Source organism: Ailuropoda melanoleuca, chromosome 2 (genome assembly GCF_002007445.2).
Source record: "Ailuropoda melanoleuca isolate Jingjing chromosome 2, ASM200744v2, whole genome shotgun sequence".
Lineage (NCBI taxonomy): Eukaryota > Metazoa > Chordata > Mammalia > Carnivora > Ursidae > Ailuropoda > Ailuropoda melanoleuca.
The window spans coordinates 36,819,776-36,839,808 of NC_048219.1; the positions used below are offsets into that span (position 1 = coordinate 36,819,776).

A 20,033-nucleotide genomic window follows, 5' to 3' on the forward strand; every position below is an offset into this window, starting at 1 on the left:
GACTTAGGCCTGGCAAACAGGGAAATAGGAAAGAAAGGAATTTAGACTGTCAAGAACTGTACTGGGCATTGTGATGGGATTTCTATGCCTGATATATAGAATATGTATATTATATATATATCATATATTATATATATGATATATTTATTTTATGTTTATTTTTAATTATATATATAATAAGGAGGTTAAATGACTTGTCCATGGTCATTCCAGCCCTACATTGGTGGACCTAAGATTTAGACATAAGGCTCATGTTGTCTGTGCAATACATCCCACCAACTCCTTTATGCAGGTAGAACTTATGCCTGCCACACCTTCCTTGTAGAAAGTCCTGACTTTCCTAAGTCCCAAATGCCTCCCATTCATAAAGAGGTTGATAGCATGAGTTAAAGAAGGTAAAGTACTTAACCCAAGACCTGGTACACAGAAAGTGCTCAATGAATAGTATGGTTATTAATCATCTTGGCTATGCTATCAATGGCATAGGAAAGGGTTATTGTCAGGTTCACAACTAAGGCGGTTATAGGGAAATCTAGGGCTGAGATACTCAGGTAAGAAATATTGTTTTCATAGTCTTAAATCAAGTTAGCCATATTAAGGACATGGGCTCAATGAAATGAGTGCCACTGAGGGGTGTGAACAGTAGAATAACTCGATTTACATTTTAAAAGGATTACTTTTAGGGGCGCCTGGGTGGCTCAGTTGGTTAAGCATCCAACTCTTGATTTTCACTCAGGTCATAATATCAGGGTTGTGGGATCGAGCCCTCTGTTGGGCTCATTCCTCAGCGGGAAGTCTGTTTGTCGTCCTCTCCCTCTACCCCTCCCCTGGCTCATGCTCTCTCTCTCTCTCTCTCAAATAAATGAATAAATCTTTTAAAAAAATAAAAGGATTATTCTTAGCTTCTATGTTGAGGCTAGGAGGAAGGGTAGGAAGGCCTAGTAGGTGCTATTTACTACAAGACAGACAAGAGGTGATGGGGGCTCAAAATAGGATGGTAGCAGTGGAAATGATGACGTGGTCAGGTCTGGTTTTATCTTGAAGATAAACCCAGATGGATTTCCTGATGCACTGAATGTGGGTGTAAGAGAAAGAGAGGTGTCCAGGATGGCTCAAGGTTAATGGCCTGAAAATAAACTAACTTCCTTCCATCAATACATATGTATTGAGGGAGAGATATAGGTTTTCTTTCCTAAGCACCCAGAGATCCAAGAAGGCACATGGCAGAGTGATCGTCGGAGATTAAACGCCACTGCAGCCTCACCCAAAAGAGAGGCATTTGCCTGAAGAGCAGAACTCATGAAAGATGGAGAGACGGGAGGAGGAACAACGCAGCTGTAAGCCGATTTTTTTCCTGAGCTCTGGCTACTTTCTTGCCTTTCTTCTCAATGTTTATCAGTCCAGCCCTGGGGCAAGCTCCCACCATCACCCCCAGTGTGTAGGGAACACCCTTCTACGTGGGCCTGATCCTTGTGAATGCATATTTAGGGAATATTTTCTCTCTAACATTCTCACTTGGATGGAATGTTTCGATGGTCCAGGCACTTGGGAAGCTATACGTGTTTCCTGAGGGCTGCAGGCATTTTCTTCCCTAACTTCATTTCCTGCCTGCTTCCTTCCAGATGAATCTACTGAACATATTCAGTCTTACACGGAGGAGGAAGCTTTCTGAGGAAAGGGCAGGCAGCCTGCACACTCCAGCTGGCGAACTGTTTGCGGTAACTCTATTTTTAATATACATTGCTGACCCTAATGATGGTCTACTGAGATGAGGGCAAGAAACGTCTGATCAAGTGGAGATTAATTTTTGACTGTGTCGCCCAGAATGCATGAAAATGCACTCCTTTTTCTATTTAGACTCCCAGGATGCTTTGATTGATTGACTAGTTTACAAATGAAGGTGATAAAATTAGGTTGAAGACCACATACATTTCTTAAAATGAGGCTGGCTGGTCGTGGAGACAATGAGGTTTGGACAGATTGTATTGCTGGTTTAGGCAATCTTCTGAGCATGTCAAGATTTATAGACCTGTACTGTAATGTTACAATTGCAGCTCACTGATATAGGTTTCTTTTCAAATTCTTTCCCATTTTATTTGAAAAAGGCCATTAGAGAGTTATAGACTATTGAAAAAGCTTTTTCTTTGCTAACCCTTAATAAACTCTTCCAAACAAGGACTACTGCATTTTTATATTAAATTTAGACCAAAATCTATAAAACATTCTATCCCAGGTTGGATAATTTGATTATTATTATCTAAATGGAGTTATGGTTCATATTGGTTTGCAGTAATGTACATAGTAAATAAAATGTAAGCTGAGATTTGTATAAGATCACAGGACACTAGGTTTTCTTTCTGTCGTCTTTTTTTTTTTTCTGTGAGACCTTCTTTGAGAAATCTCAGCCAATTTTCCCTCAGATGAGAAATTAAAAAGAAAAAGAAAAAAGAGGGCCCAGTGGTGAAATTAATGCTGTGTTGTACTAAAAACAAATTGCTATTAATATTTACTTGTTCTCATCATAATAGAGGAAAGCTACAAATGTCTTAGGAGTTACCCAACTAATAAGATTTACCAAGGGAACCAAAAAGCATGAGAAAATACTCAGCAGAATTAGAAACAATTATTCCATTGTAAGTTATGATGTGAGAAATAATAGATGAGATTCTGAAGTTATTTATGAATTAGTCAATTCTGTTTCATACATTTTTGCCATCAAAATAACTTATGAAATCATTTTCCAGGCCCATAGCATTTTATGAGAGCTCTGCACTCAGTTAAAGATTTTCTTCTAGGGCTTTCTGCAGCTACTCTGAATTCTTTGGTGATGCCCAGATTTTGACCTAAGTTTTCCGCTGTGAGGGCAACCTACTGGCTGTGTCAGAAACTTCCCTGAGGCCTCCATGCTGGGGTTGCACAGCAAAGGGAGAAATTCTAAGGACTTTTTCGGTTTAGCAGGAGGAACTCCAAGACAGTTGAGAGTGTGAGATAAAGTGATATGGATGAGGGGCTCAGCCTGGGACCTGGCACTCAGCAGGTGCTCAGAGATCATGACAATTATTGCCATGATTAATATTACTTTTGCAATGCCTCCTGTTTCCAGGGACAGGATAAACACAATGCAATTCCAAAAATCTAGTTTAGATTGTTGCTAACATGTTATACGACCTTGAGCAAATCCCTTAGAATCTCTGTTCCTCTTTCCTTGGGACGCCAGCTACTTCTAGGAGCCATTTTCTCCAGGGTAACATAAAGTGACAGACGAGAAAGCTCTTTGAGACATCCAGGGTGATGTAGGAACATCAGTAATTATTTTTAATCATTACTAGGTGCCTGCTCTCTGGCCTTTAGAAAAGTGGAAAGTGGACCACAGTGAACAGTCAGTAAGTGTGGGGGACCTCCTCCAACTGCTAAGGGCAGTTTACAAGGGGGTTGCCAGTGTGAGTGAAAGGATTTAAGGGGGCTTGGGGTCAAGTGGTTTGAAGAGCCCAGCAAAGCACCAGACTGCTGCCACTGATTTAGTTTAGAAGTGGATGAACTTTGAAATGCAGAACATCATTTCTGCAGAAGGTCGTCATATTTCTTGATGATTTACACGGAGAAGTCTGAAACTGTGCTGGGTTCATTTTAGATCCTCCAGTGCCAAGAGAAAATATGCTGATGGAAGGAATTGTGCCTGGGTGGAGGGTAAAGATTCTGAGTGCCAGAAGAAATGGCAGAAATGGACCGAGTCGGTTTCAGTGAAGATGCTGATGGAATCTGCAGGTCTTCTCTATCCCTTTCCGGGGGACTTTGCTGTTTGGAATTTTATATACAAGATTGCCTCACTGACTTTTATCTTCATACAGTGAAGCACCTCTCAGTACTGTTTGTTCAGACTGCAGCTGGGAGATGGGATGTAATTTCCCTTTAGGAAGAAGTCCTGTGTATCATCTCTCACCTGGGAGGCCCCACACGAAGCCCCCCTCCCCCCAGCTTCAAGAAGTGGTCTGCAGTCCAATTGCAGGAAAGAAATTTAAAAATCTGATTCTAGGTTGCTACTTCTCAAATATACTCATATATTAATATTTTAAGTGTTCAAAAGCAGTGTTGATTTTCTCAGTAAATTCTGTCATTTAATTAAATAGGTCATTCGTGCATAAGAATATACATTTTTTCTTTTTCATTTTGAGTGAAAAAAAGAAAGATGTAGGCTGTATACATTTTAATTTTTCACGAACTGACTCTCATGGGAAAAAGATTGCCCATTACTGCAGTGTAGACAAAGTAGATTCTCAGCCAGCAGAGAAAATCATACTGAATGGGTGGGGACTAGGTCCAGGCATCCAGTGGCAACAAAGCTGACAGACTGAAGGCTCTGAAGATGTGGATGGGATAGAGGCAGGGGCTCATCTGCACCCAAGGGGTCCTCCTAACAATTGTCTCATGAGGCACATTTAATGAGGTGGCTGCCATGTTCCTCATGATGGAGGGAAGTACGTGTCTGCCTTCCCATCACCCTTCTGATGCCCTGGAATGTACACAATGACATCAGTTGCAGTGACTAGAGACACAGTCCATTCCGCTCTGGCATGATGTCATTAGCCTATTGGTAATCTTTCTAAATGTTTGCCAGAAGGATATGAAATCTTAGCAACAGAGGCACTTAAAGGTTTGGATAAGTTTGAAACACAGCTATTTTTCAATCTTATAAACCAACCAATCCAGGGGCCTGTTAGTCTACAAGTGTCTGCCATCTTTCTCATGGTGTCAGAGAAAATCGAGTGACGGATCACTTTTTGGTGTCACTGCTCGAGACCGGTGACAATCAGTGAAATGATTGTGTCTGCCTCTACACATATCTATAATTGATTGCCTAAACCCTACGACTCTCTTTCCCAGTTGATATGATGGAACATTGGAGTGAAATCACTCTCGATGAGGAGGAGCCAGGTCCATTTGTTATTTACTTCCCTGCCTGCTTCTTTCTTCCCATCCAGTGCCAATTGTCCCCCAAGAGCACATTATGGTAATCAGCCGGAATGTATGTATAGGAATCAATCAAGGTGAGAGCCGTCGCAAGAGTTATGACATTACAAAGTCTGTTTGTAACTTTTGATTTATGGAAGATTTTCCATTTTATAAATTGGGAGTGAGGCATGTTGGGATGGCTTAACCCTTGAATTCCCCTACAAAGAATATCCACCAGGCATTAAAGCTAATAGACAATAAGACATTTTAATTATCTTGTGCCTGAAGCCGATCAAGAGTTGTTGCATGTTTGGCTTGTGAGTCTGGATACATCCTCCCACTTGCTCAACACATTTCTTATTCTTCCTACAAAAGAAAATTGGCTTCGTTTCTGGAGAGTAAAGACATGTGATACATTTCCATGAAGAACTGACACCGACATGCAATGGTTTCTTCCACCAGGAGCCGGAGAAGCAACCATGCCATAGTAGCAATTCTGGGGAGCCTCCCCTTTCTGATCGTCACACACAGAGAGGGTGACTCAGGGAAAGGACAGCACAGACACCAACTCTGAGGTCCACAAGATACGTGACATCCTAGTTTCATGCCTTCTAATTCCTTACAGAGTTACTGAAGGCCAGAGCAAAGACATGTTCGAGCTATTTTCCCCAAACAGACAAAGCAACATATAGTGTTTTGTTATTAATAACTATGCTTGTTGAGGCTTGGCAGATGTCACAGTCATAGCTTTCAAGGAGGCAGGAAACAAAGCACTATTGCCAGCTGATCATATTAAAATTGAGACCTTCTTGTTCATTTCGTTCATCAGTCATTACCACCGTCTCACAAACTATGCTGAGCTAGTGTTAATAGTCCCATTTTTCAGATGCGGTAACAGAGCCAAAAAGATGAAATACATTAGTCTGAGAACATACCATTGGTTAACAATAGCTCAGGAGCGGAGGCCAGGCCTGGCCCAGGGCTTTTTCAATGAACTGAATTTAATTTGTATTTGGGATGCCCACCACATGCAGGACACAGTGCTAGATGTGCTTCCTTCTTGCCCCAATTTCTGGAGGCCAACCATCCCTCAACACATCTGGGGCCACCCAGCTGTGCATTTTAGGTTTTGTCATTCTGACCCAGTGGCTAGCTGGCCCCCTTCACAGAACCAGTCTCTGCATCACTGTGTACTGTGATTAGTTCGCCCTGGCATGCTCATGACTGACGTGGAAGACATGGTTTCCTCTGGTGGAGAACGAGCTCAGGGAAGAAAAATATTTGTCCTGTTCCAAGGTCACTGGGAGGCCCTTCCTTCAATCTGCTTTTTGCTTGGCAATCTTACCACATTATTTTGTGTTGAACTAAAGTTCTGTTTCTTTTTTTATTAGCATGGTGGACCTATTCTGCTTAAGCTCCCTTTTTTTCTTAATGTGAATCTTAAAGCTAATAAGAATGCAGATCCCAATAGACCCACTCTCTCTCTTATAATCCATTAGGAACGTGAGATCGCTGTCTCTGGAAAACTTAAAAAACCATTTAAAAACAAAAAGATGAATAAATGAAAATGTTATGAACCTGGAAATGTTAATTAAGCCATTCTCAAGGAACAGGCTTTCCAGCCCAGATTAAAACATCCCATCACTTTTAAGTAGTTAACATCTTTCTCCTTGAAATAAGTCCAAATTAAGGACAAAATCATTATAAAAAGAAATAGTAAAGAGACCAGAAAATGGTGCTAAGAATTTGGCTATTGGCTGACGTACTCGAGTTAGAGGAAACCACGAAGGCCAAAGCCGTAAAGTGGAGTCTATTTCCAGACGTATTGTAGTTATTGCCAAGCAATCGTCTGGGTACCTTGATGGAGAATCATAGGATGGAGAAGCTCACAGATCATCCTGTTGAATCTTTCCATTTTTTTTTTTTATATTAAGAAACTGAGGCCCAGAGAGGGTAAGTCATTTTCTGGAGGTCATTTAACAGATCAGAGTCTAGAAATTAAAACAGACTCACAATTTAGTGCTCTTCCCATTGCATACACCGCTGAGCAAAATGATTTCGAGATAGTAATAATAGCAACAATAACAATAACATTTTTTTTAAAGATTTTATTTATTTATTTATTTGACAGAGATAGAGACAGCCAGTGAGAGAGGGAACACAAGCAGGGGGAATGGGAGAGGAAGNTAACAGATCAGAGTCTAGAAATTAAAACAGACTCACAATTTAGTGCTCTTCCCATTGCATACACCGCTGAGCAAAATGATTTCGAGATAGTAATAATAGCAACAATAACAATAACATTTTTAAAGGTACAGAATCTATGCCATGTTATCTAGAGATGTGTCTCCCAGACTGCCTTCTTTTCCAGAAAAGAAAGAGAGCAGAGCCTTATTGTCGGGATATCATTCAGCCAGCAATCTTAACCCTCAGAAACACAGACACAAAGTATTATACTGAGTCCCCACAGTAGATGTACCAAACCCCATGCACTAAAATGTCATTCACTCAGCCCCATGGAAGGTGTCTGCAGTGTCTGCTCAGTATTATTCATTCNTTTTTAAAGGTACAGAATCTATGCCATGTTATCTAGAGACGTGTCTCCCAGACTGCCTTCTTTTCCAGAAAAGAAAGAGAGCAGAGCCTTATTGTCGGGATATCATTCAGCCAGCAATCTTAACCCTCAGAAACACAGACACAAAGTATTATACTGAGTCCCCACAGTAGATGTACCAAACCCCATGCACTAAAATGTCATTCACTCAGCCCCATGGAAGGTGTCTGCAGTGTCTGCTCAGTATTATTCATTCCATTTGACATATAATTCCAAGCAGATTTGAGGCAGAAAGTTAGCTGGTAGCAGCCTGACAGCAAGAAGAGGTAGCTGTCATTTCTTACGGATGGCCATTAGAATTGACAACTGGTAGCCTAACAGCGAGGGAGCAGATGGGAAAACTATAAAACAACGTAAGAACTGAAAGTACAGTAATATGGGGCCATTTTATTTTGGGGCAAAAAGCTCTACAAAAGTGTCATCGCTGTCAAAGAACCACAATAATAACTAACAACGGTAACTTTGTTTTCTTGAACAACTACTATGTGTGAAGGATGGTACTAGGTATTTTCATAGATTATTTCTAAACTTTGTAAGCCTGCAAGGGAAGTAATGTCATCCTCATTTCATTGATAAGGAAACTGAAGTTAAAAAAATAAAAGTTAAGAATCATGCCCAGGATCACAAGATGTATAAAAGGCAGAGTGAGGATTTGAACAGGAAAGATCAGAATCCAAAAATCTGTGTTCTTTCTTTTGTGCTCTGTGACTCAAATCCATCTTCAAGACTTAGAACAGGATGGAAAATGAAACATCACATATGATTTCTCTATAAAAGAGAATTAGGAGAATGAACTACACTTTAGAATACCCCAGCTACATATACGCTTCTTGCATAGAATATATAAAAGGCACAATAGTTTCTCAATTAATTGGCATCATTGATAAATGAGTTTATTATGGAATATACACAACCTTTGCAGAAAATGTAAGCTTTCCTTTGAGTTCTAACACTTAAATATGCTCATTGCTCTGTTAAAGTACTTCTGAAATGTACTATATACTTCCCTCCTCTAGCCTAGCGTGGAAACCTCCCACATGGGCCCAGGTCTCAAGAGCTCACAGACTGTGCTGGGACACAGACCTGTAAACAATTCAGTGGTAAGGTGTAAACAAAGTCCTGAAGGAAATGAGAGGAGGAATTAGCTTTGCCTGGCAGATACAATAAGTAAAAATAAATCTCAACTTTAGCATAGTCCTGGCAACAAAACATTTAAAATATTCCATTTTTGTTTTCCAAATGAAAAACAAATACCTGTCAAGGGTCACTGCAAAGCAGCCATCACTGTGAGTGAGCAACTTCTACAGTGGTTCAGCATGAGCTTGTGTGGTCATTTAATGACCCATCATTTGGCTTCCTGGAGGTGTATGGAATGGGAGCTGTCTTGCTGCAAAAAAGACTGCAAGCTGATTTACTAGGCTTAATATGAACTTAAGTGGGGCTTGATATTTTTCTGTCATGTGTGCACATCTTTCCAGATCTTTATAATTCTGTCGTAGGTGAAATTACCATTCTTTTTCCTTCGATGTGGAAAAACGAAGCCCAGAGAAGTTAAGTAACTTCCCAAGGTTAACACAGCTGGCCAATATCCAAATCAGAACTAGAATTCAGGTCTTCTGACTACTGGTACAGCCTCTTTCTAGGACGAGGTGCTGTCTCCTATATAACTTGCCCTGGTTTAACTGTCTGGTTATTCTTCCCCGCACCTACCAAAAGTACGACTTAATTTCTCTGCTTGCGTTTGCATACATTCACACTTGTATGCATCTTGAGGGTTAGGAGGGCATACCATAGCTCAGCTCCATTCCACCCGCTCACCTAATTAGAAGACTTCTAATTCATTCCTTCAATTACATATTTTTGAGCATCTACCACATGCTAAGGACTAGCTAGTCAAGAGACACTGTGAAGAGCACCCTCCCCTCAAAAAACAAAACAACGACAAATGCCTTATATTCCAGGAAGAATTCCAGACACATATGCAACCATATCTATACAAGGGCAGGCTGTGGTAAATGTCAGCTCTAATAGAGGCACAAGCAAAATACTATGGAAGCACAAAGGGGAGATTGATTCTGACTGGTGAGGCGAGAAGACAATGAGAGAGTATCTTGGAACACTTCCTGGAGGACATGACATGCAGACAGACATTTACAATTGTGTACTTTATTTTGTGTAGTTCTGGATTAGTCTGCTATTGTTATGATAATGGGGTATAACAAACAATCCCCAAATATCAGTGGCTTATAGTAGCAAACATGTATTTCTTGCCTATAAGTTTGTAGGTCTCTGGGGAGGCTCTGCTTTTAAGCTACACATAGCTGTTCAGGTAGCTCCATGTATCTCTCGTTTTGCGACCCAGACTGAAGGAGCAACAGCTTTCTGTTGAAAGCATACTCTTTAATGGTGTAGGGCAAGGGCACAAGAGAGGCTACCCATTTCTTAATGGGAGAAACATGCAATACCTCGTTAGCCTGTACTTGGAATTGGGACACTGTCACTTCTACCCACTTCCATTGTTCATAGCAAGTCACATGGCTAAAGTAGGGAATGACTTTAGCTTTAGGGAAGCTGGGGAAAAGGCAATGAGTGAAGGAAAAATTGTTAACAAATAATGCAACCTATCACACGTTCTTACTATTTCTTGGGCTTTATCTACCTAATATAAATAAAGACAAGAAACAACAAAACAAGCAAACAAAAATGCCCTTCTTTCTCTTGTCCTCCTGTCCATTCCCAGTAGACGGGTGGTTGTGTTGAAAGAGGGAAGAGGGAGGGTGGGTGACTTTCACCTGCACAATGGTTACCCTAATAAGGAGGAGTTCTGTTCATCTCTTTCACTGTGGGCTCTCCAGCACCCAGCACAATGCTGGCACAGAGAGAGTACCCAAAACATATTTATTGAATGAATGAACCAGCAAAAGAACAGAACTGTCATGTTTACTGTTTTGATCACCCCGCCCCTAGACTGTGGTTCTGTTTTCCTGATAGCTGATATATGTAAGACCTCAGTCAATAAATACTAATTTATTCATTTAACATACTATGTAGTCATTAAAAGTGATGTTGTAGGATAACATGTTTTGGTAAAATATATCTCATGTCTATTTGAGTGACTCTGATTTTCTTTTTTTCTTTTTTTGGCTCATTTTCATTTTCTAAGGTTTCTATAATAGGCACATATTTATTTTACATAAACTATTTTAAAAATAAGATTATATTATTATTTTAAAAATAAGTAATGTCCTAAATCTCATATAAACAACATATTCTAATTTTATTTTTTTCTAATTTTATTTATTTAAGTGATCTCTACACCCAATGTGGGGCTTGAACCCATGACCACAAGATCAAGAGTGGGATGCCTTACCGACTGAACCTCCAATCTCAGATGCATTCCGAGAAAGCACCATTATTTGGTAGGTAACATTTATACTTTTGCCCTTATGCTAAGATATTCTAAAAAGTGAATCCAAGGATGGTAGTCAGTCAATTGAGCTTTGACCTGCGTCTGTGTTTACATAAGAGAAATTTTTAAAAAAAATTTTTAAGATTTTATTAATTTGACACACACAGAAAACCGGGGTAGGGGGGAGGGGCAGAGGGAGAGGGAGAAGCAGACCACCCTGCTGAGCAGGAAACCCAATACAGGGCTCGATCCCAGGACCTGGGGATCATGACCTGAGCCTAAGGCAGACATTTAACTGACTAAGCCACCCAGCCACTCCAAATGTAAAAAAAAAAAAAAAAAAAAAAATTAAAAACATTTAATAATCATCTGTTTGCTATCTTATTGATACAACCTGGGACTGAGAAGGCCCAGGCCAGGCTCTCCTACCAATCAACAGTGGTATATTGGACAAATCACCCAACTGTTTGAAATTAAATTTTCTCCAAGGAGAAGCAAAGTTGATTCCTGCACTGCATTAGTTTAGGCAGGTACTAATAGACCCTGGTTTAATGATAACATTGTTCTCATGAAGTAACAGAACTACAGTTTTACTCTTCTATGGAGAAGACTGCCTTCTCTTCTAACTAAAAACAGTATGCTATGGGGTTGTAAGTTCAAGCCCCACGTTGAGTATAGAGATTATGTAAAAATAAAATCTACAAAAAAATAAAAAATAAAAATAAAAACAGTATGCTAATATTGAAGATTAGTATTCATTCATCACTGATTAAATCTGTACTAGTTGGGATAATGCTAGCTACTGTAACAAATAGACCAAAACATATGACCCAAATGGAATATAAATTTAATTTTCATTCATACAATAGTCCATAGTATTTCCAGCCAGCAGGCAGCGCTCTTCCATGTAGTAATTCAGGACCCGACTCCTTCCATTTTGCGGCCTTACTCTCCACTAGAGCACTGTTGTTTTCTGCACTGATTGGTAGAAGGGAAAAGAGAGTAAGGAGTGGGACATAACCCATTTCTTAAAAACCTTGGTACAGAAATAGCACATGTCACTTCTTCTTGCACCCTACCAGCTCCAGTTCAGTCACATGGTTGCAAGGGAGGCGGGAAATGCAGAAGAGTTCTGTGTCCCAGGAGAAGAGGAAGGAGATTGCGGTAAACAACTTGCAATCTCTCTCACACATGCCTTGTATATGTCAGCCCCAGGGCTAGTCAATGACGATACTAAGGCAAGTAAGAGGGGCGCCTGGGTGGCTAAGTCAGTTGAACGTCTGCCTTCAGATCATGTCATGATCTCAGGTCCTGGGATTGAGCCTTGCATCAAGCCCCACATCGGGCTCCCTGCTCAGCAGGGACTCTACCTCTCCCCTCCTGCCTCTTCTTTCCCCTCTCCTCCCCCCACGCACTGCTCCCCACACCTCTCTCCCCCGCTTGTACTTTCTCTCTCTCTCAAACAAATATTTTTTTAAAAAAAGACAAATAAGATACTTTTCCGGCCCTAGAGGAACTCCCCATCTAGTGGGTGAGACTACACTATACTTACAGATAATTATAGTGTAGAATGTGCTATCAAGGAGAGCAAAGCAATGAAGTGAGAACATTGTACACATGTAAGGAGAGCAACTAACTCTGCCTGTAATGAAAGGGGGTCATGAAAGATCTTGATTATGCCAGTTCCATAACGTTTATTGAGCAAATACGAAGAGCCAGGCACCTGTTCTGTACAGTTTGCTGGAGACACAGATACAAACCCAGTCCTCAGGGGAGATGGATATACAAGCAAATAAATTCAAATAAATAATTACCCATGTAACTAGGGAATGGGAGAAGTATAGTACATGCTTGGTGGGTTTAATGCTCTGGATTTGGAGTCAGGCATAGTTGGGCTTGAAGTCCAGCTTTAACACTATCAAGTCATTGTGCTACTCTGGGCAAGTTTTCCAACCTCTCTGAGCTCCTCATTTTAAATGAGTTCCTCATTTTAAAATAAAATAACAACTCCAGTTATGGCAGTATATAGCCTCAGGAGCCAGAAAGCCTGGCTCTTCCAAGACTAGCTTTGTGATCTTGGAAATTCATTTAAATGTTCTGGGCTTTACTATCCCCATCTGTAGAATGGGGTGGTTAATAGTACCAAATACGGTTGGTAGGTATACGTGAATTCAGAGAACAGAAGTGTCTGGCAGATAAAAATTGGTCAATAAGCATTAGGTCTCATCACTACCTACCTCAAAGCTTGAAATGAACACTAAATGAGATCATGTCAGTGCCTGGCAAGCACTGAGTACTCAAACAATGGTCACAATTACTGTTGTAAGTGATGAGCTGGAGTCAAGATGACCACAGTGTCTTTAAAAGAAGCTGCTGAGAAACCAGATGGAACAGACAGAGGAAGCAACAAAGGCTTGTGACGTTTGGAAAGACAGAGCTTTCAGTTTCAGGTAGAAGGCTATTCATTTTCTTATTTGCCTTCTCTGCCTTTTCCATTGGTGAGGGTTTTGAGAATATGCCATAAAATTTAGGTGAAGGAAGAAAAGCATAAATGGTTTGCTCCAGTAATGCAAGAGGAAGGTCTCCCCAAACACAGCATTCATTGGTAAGAGTTTCCAGAACCTTCCAAAATTCTGTCTCCTTTTATAGCATCCCGCAAGTCCAAAGTAATGAAATAAAGGCATGGTAATAGGTAAACACAATTACAGCACCCGGATAGCTCCTTGGCAGGCAGGGGTTTTTTGAGAGCATTGGCTGGGGTCTCATTTTCCATAATCGAGCCCAGCCCTGCTGTGATCACTATAGTATTATGACCTATGGGGCAAAGACGGTACCATACGTGATATTTCATTTTTGGGTAGCTGGGTGTAGTAATGAACCAGTTGCAGTCAAGTGAATTAATCTCCCCAGCTATTCAAAAACGAAACTTCACGTACAGCAATTTGTTCTTCATTGCCTTTCCCCCCACTGTAGCCTTTTCAAATTACTCTTCCTACAGAAAAATGGAGAGAAAGAAAAAGAAAACTCAATGAAAAAAACATTTTAACCTTTGCTAATTGTTGATATCTTTTCTGATCGTTGATAATAACGGCACACACATCCCATAGATATGCAGCTTAGAGTTCTCACTGGTTAGCCTCAGACATGATTATGAATCTAAAAAAGTGGAATAAATATGCAAAGAGTTGGTATAACATAGATTCCAGAGCCAATTTCATACAGTTTAAATGATCAATCGGTATTTATCCAAACTTCAAGGAGCAGCCTAATCAATCTCACTCAGTAGAATTACTCAATTACTGTGCATTTAATAAATAGAAGCTAATGATTAAAAACACATTATTGAGAATGAAAGACTCTGGCATATGTAGGTATAGACATATAACACAGCTGTTAATCCTCCATAAATTTGTTTTTAATAACACTGATGTTTTGGTTACATATAATAACTATTTCATTAAATCTAAATTAAATGCATGGTTAAGCATATTCAAAACATGTAATGTGCTGCTAGCGTATTTCATTTTATGTTTCCACACAGTTCTAATAATTTTCCGAATTCAAATTGACGAGGTGTAAGGAAATCCCTGGTCATTGATATGATACCTTCTTTCTGATATCATTAAGGGCTCCAGAAATTTAATATCTCAGAGTTCTAAACACATCACTAGTCAATCAGTGTGCGGGAAAGACAATGTGTTTACCTGCTGGAAAGAAATGCTTATGGACCCAATTGAAAGGGGGGAAAATGTTTTTAAATAATAGTAAAATATGCATTTTGCTTTTTAAAAAAATAAAGCAAAGAATCTAATACTAAAAAAGCTATCTTGGAATAACAATCCGGAGTGTGTTGTTGTGCATGATTTTTCATTTATGGATAGCAGGAGACATTAATATACTTGCCTATGGCTTGTGCATTACTATTCCCAGCTATGCAGAAATGGAACGTGATTTACAGCAACACATTCTTTGTTGCTGTTCCAACATACCTATTGTCTTCCCTGCATTCTGACTGGCTGGCTGGCTGAGAGAGGGGATGGTGCTGGACTGCACTCAATCATTATGGGTGTCTACAAATAGAGTAGGTGTATGTGAACTGGGATTTTTCAGCTTTGTATACCCAGCAAACCAATCAGAGCACAGAAAGAACAATAGCTGAAGGTTTTACTGCTCTTTAAGTTTCCCACTGATTCCCACTGCGACTGATTATATCACAGAAGTTATATAAAAATCACATTAAACGCCAACTAAATCAAGACTTTTCATATCTTTTTTTCAAAGCAATGAAATTCAGGACAAACACTATACTATGCATGAAGATCACCACCTAGAGATCTAAGCTCTTCATTCCAGACGTCGTATTTGAAAATGGAACTAGAGAAAAGTGTAGTTTATTCATTTTGTTATTTTCTGTGGTGCTTGCACTGCTGTTTTGAAAGCCCACCATAGGAGAGCTCAATTAAGAGCCTTCATAATTTCCACCAGTTAACTTTGATTAAATAGGCTGTCTTGGAAGGGCATTCAGTAAATTTAGGCTATAAATTACCTGCATTGAGTTTCCAACTTTGAAATTCTGAAATATTAGGGCAGGGACAGGCCATTTCTTTCAGACGGCTTGTAGTTTACCAGATGATTTGGAATAGGTGTACTTCATTTTATCAGAGCGAAGAACAGAGGCAAAAACTTCCCTCTACTGGTTGGAACAACAGGTTCCTTGCAGTGGATGCGAGTAAAGAAGATACGCCTCTCTCTACTGTCAGCTGTATTAATACCGTTGTGGGATTGGAGGCTCCCTTTAACCAAGTTCTTTTAATTTACTGAGTGCTAGCTGGCTTACCAAGTCACATTAGTTGCCCAAGATTAGAGGAAGGATGATGAGATGAACAGGTTCTCCCCAACATGCTGCTTTTTAGCCAAGGACAAAATTCTTTACAGATAAGCAAGCTCTTTCCCTCTGAGCAAATGGGAAAATCGCTTCTGTTCGACTAGAACCAGCAAACTGAGGAGTTGAACCCATTTGAGGAGATAGTTGGCAATTAGATGCTCACCTTACTCCTTTCCCTGTATTTTTAAGGATGAGGCTGAAAATCTAATAAGATCTGCAAGTATCTATACTGTAAATTCTACAGAGTATAGTGATGATGAGTTTTTGCTTCCTGCTGTCTGACCTCAGCCAAGTTACACTGGCCTCGAGCCTCAGTCTTCCTTATCTGGGAAATGGGGTTAATAACAGTGTGTACCTCATGGAGTTTTTCTGTAGATTCAATGAGCTAGTGCACGTAAGGCCCTGATACAGGGCCTGGCATATGTAATTGTTAATAAATGTCAGGTCTTAATACTATTAACATTTTATTCATGTGTATTTATATTGTTTAAAAACACTTAGCATAATACCCTCTACATTCATCCATGTTGTTGCAAATGTTGCATCCTTTTTTTAAGACTGTGTAATATAATTTCTCTCACATATGAAATCTTAAAAAAACCAAATGAGTAAACAAACAAAAAGCAGAATCAGACCTGTAAATACAGAGAACAAACTGATAGCTGCTGGGGTGGAGGGGTGGCTGGCAAAATGCGTGAAGGAGACTGGGAGATACAGGCTTCCAGTCATGGACTAAATATGCCATGGGACTAAAGGCACAGCATAAGGAATACAGTCAATGATACTGTAATAGCGTTGTATGGGGACAGATGGTAGCTACACTAGCAGTGAGGCTAGCATAACGTATAAACTTGTCAAATCGCTATGTTGTACACCTGAAACTAATGTAATATTGCGTGTCAACTATACTCAAAACCAAACCAAATCAATAGAGAACCAGAAAAAAAAAGTATGTTTAATAAAAACAGCTTACATTTGTAAGTGCTTCCTTTTGACTTTTTTTTTTTTTAAGATTTTATTTATTTATGTGACAGAGAGACAGCCAGCGAGAGAGGGAACACAAGCAGGGGGAGTGGGAGAGGAAGAAGCAGGCTCATAGCGGGAGCCTGATGTGGGGCTCGATCCCAGAACGCCGGGATCACGCCCTGAGTTGAAGGCAGACGCTTAACCGCTGTGCCACCCAGGCGCCCCTCCTTTTGACTTTTTAAACCTTTAACATCAGTTAATTAATTTTGTCCAAACATCAATTCTGTAAGTTAGGTGTAGAATTATTTTATCCTCCCTTGATTGCCAAGAGGGGCAAAATAAAGAGGAATTAAGTTGTTTGCCTAAGGCATCACTAACGCCAAGTACTAGAATCTATATCTTGACTCATTTACTTCCATAACATGAGTGGGGTTTTCTCTGCAATGCAGAATTGTTCGCAGATTTCAGTTAAGGATGAAGATTGTGGTGAGGGTGCAAGTACGTTGGCTGGGGGAAGTGGCAGCACTTACATACACATGGGCAACTTTTGCTTCCCCCCCACCCCGTAAAAATAGTATCAGCAGCATTCACACATCTGAATATATTAGGTTTGTAAATCCAGGGTGCAAATTGTTTGTAGAATCTCAGTTAAAGCCCTTATAATATTGTCATTCGTAATCAGCTCACTATGAAAACAGGGCTTCCAGAGGGCACCAAAATCATTTGAACTTGCGATCTGTGATAGATTTGAATATTCAGATAAGGTCAGTGGTCAGAGCAGAGGTGACAGTTTTGGTCAATAAACAGGTTTAGTGAGACAAAATCTTTTTGTCTACATGGGAATGGCTTAGAGAAATTGGTTCTCAAGGGGGAATCAAAAGATTAAATTCAGCTGCGTTGCCAATTTATTTGCAGGCCAAACAAGTGTGTGATGGAAATCTTTGTGGGGGAGGTGCCCGCCCCGTGAAGAAGCCCCTGTTGACAGCACCAGAAGGGACTCCCAGGCAGCTGTCCTGACTGCAGCTGAGACTGAGCTCGATGGAGGCCAAGTGGGTGGGGAAGACAGAAAAAGCCTCCCAGTGCCAGGCTGAGGCTATCCCACATTAAGTCAGTCAAGGGAGGGTGAAATATCTGGGCTGCATTGTTTTGCATTGATCCAACCCCTGCCATCCTCTCCCCCACCCTTAAAATCTGTGCCTTGGTTGACAAGCCATTACAAACTTCTTTCTTTGATGACCCCCGGGAGACATTTCTCTCTGGTCTCATGCTAGGAAGATTTGTGCTTTTCCCGAGGGCCTAGTTTACCTTCAGGACTCTGTGAGCATTCCATGTTTTTCTCACTGTGTTTTCAAGAGCCTTAGGGGTCTTCTGGGCTCCTTAAGAAGCTGCTGAGAGGTTGAGAGAGTGAAGGGAGAAGAAGGAATGGGCTCTGAGGCCTGGATTCATGCTTCTACCCAGGGATGCTCCGTTTTTATCCATTTCCTGCATTTGGCTTAGATTTTGTTTGAAGGAAGGATTCATTGGCCCACAAGAAGGTTTGGAAACCACCGTTCTCATATCCAGTTGCTTCTGTGGCACTTAGAATAAACTCTAACCAGAGCCTGAATGGCCTGTCCTCACCTCTCTCTTCAGCCTCATTATGCACCAGTCTGCTAATCATCAGGCTTCATCTACACTGATCTTTCAGGCCTGGAAGTAAACCAAGGTCTTTCCAACGTGATGGCTGCTGACTGGAATCCTCCTTTCTCAACCCTTTGCCTGACTGTCTCTTTACTAGGGAGTCAGTTCGGTTCATGTTCAGCTACAGACAACAGTGAAACTCAAAGTTTAACAGTATATTAAACAAGAGACCCTTATATCTGTCTTAGAGTAGAAGACTGGGATAGGGAGCCTAGAGTTCATCTGGCCTCTCCAGAGTGTTATCTGGGTTCCTGTGTTTTCTCTCTGCGATCCTCAGTGTATGCCCGTCATCTTCAAGATCCCTTCAGGGTCCAAAATGGCTACTGGAGCTTCAGCAGTCAGTGGGAGGAAGGGGGGAGCCCAGAAGGATGCTTCTCCCAGCTGAGGATGCTTCTCTAGGCAGCTTCCAGAAGTCGATCCAGTACTTCAATTGACATTTTTTTAAAAAGATTTTATTCATTTATTTGAGAGAGAGAGAGCGCCCAAGCATGAGCAGGAGGGAGAAGCAGAGGGAGAGGGAGAAGCAGGCTCCACACCCAGTGCGGAGCCTGACTTGAGGTTCAATCCCAGGATCCCAAGATCATGACCTGAGCTGAAGTCAAAGACTTAAACAACTGAGCCACCCAGGTGCCCTTCAATTTACATTTTATTGGTCAGAACTTAGTAATGTGGTCATCTCCAGCTGCAAGGGAAGGTGGAAAATTAATGTTTTATTGGGGGAACAATGTGCCTAGCTAAAGACTGAAGTTCTATTATTAAGAAAGATTGGGGGCAGTCGGTTAAAGCATCTGACTCTTGGCCTTGGCTCAGATGGTGAGATCCAGCCCCATGTCATCTGGCTCTGTGCTTAGCATGGAGTATGCTTAGGACTCCCTCTCCTTCTCCTTCTGCTCTTCCGCATTCCCCTCCTCAAATAAATATTTTATTTTAAAAAGATTGAAATTCTGTTATTAAGAAAGAAGGGGAAAGTGGAAACAAGGAGGCAAGTCAGGGAGGACTCAGGTTAAATTTCACTTCCCCCATTCTAAAGCTTGATCTTCCCTAATATTTTCTCTCTTAGAATGCTGTTTTTCCTTTATGGAATTTTTAAAATTTATTATTATATGTCTAATTGTTATAATTTGTCTGCATAGCTGGATGGTAAATTCTCCAAGGAGAAAAATTGAGTCTCTTTCTAACCTATGCTGTAGAATCAGTGTCCAACAAAGTGCCTTTTATCTAATACATGAAATAAATATTTGACTTATAATCAAATGAATGAATGAATTATATTTTCCTGATTGTATTGGTTGCTGGAAAGTTCAGAGCCAAATTTGTGGATTAACTTCCAAAAATGTTCAGGACTCGGACATTTAGGTCACTAAGTTCACTCTAGGCTCTCATTTTTTTACTCCTACTTCATTTTTTTACTCCTACTTTTGGTTTACTTTAATTTCCTAATTTATTTAGTAAATTTGTCTACATTGTATGGATTATGTATTATAGAGGCTCATGTTAATTCATTTGGAAATTAAGGAAAAGGGCATAGA

General features: G+C 40.4%; 1 long non-coding RNA gene across 1 annotated transcript; it reads left to right on the top strand.

Annotated features, from left to right (window-relative positions):
- The first annotated feature begins 984 nt into the window (after positions 1–984).
- Positions 985–10,984, top strand: LOC117796320. Its single transcript, XR_004620711.1, has 3 exons — positions 985–1,337; positions 1,623–1,718; positions 10,871–10,984. It is a non-coding gene; the product is annotated as an uncharacterized LOC117796320 (long non-coding RNA).
- Positions 10,985–20,033: the final 9,049 nt, after the last annotated feature.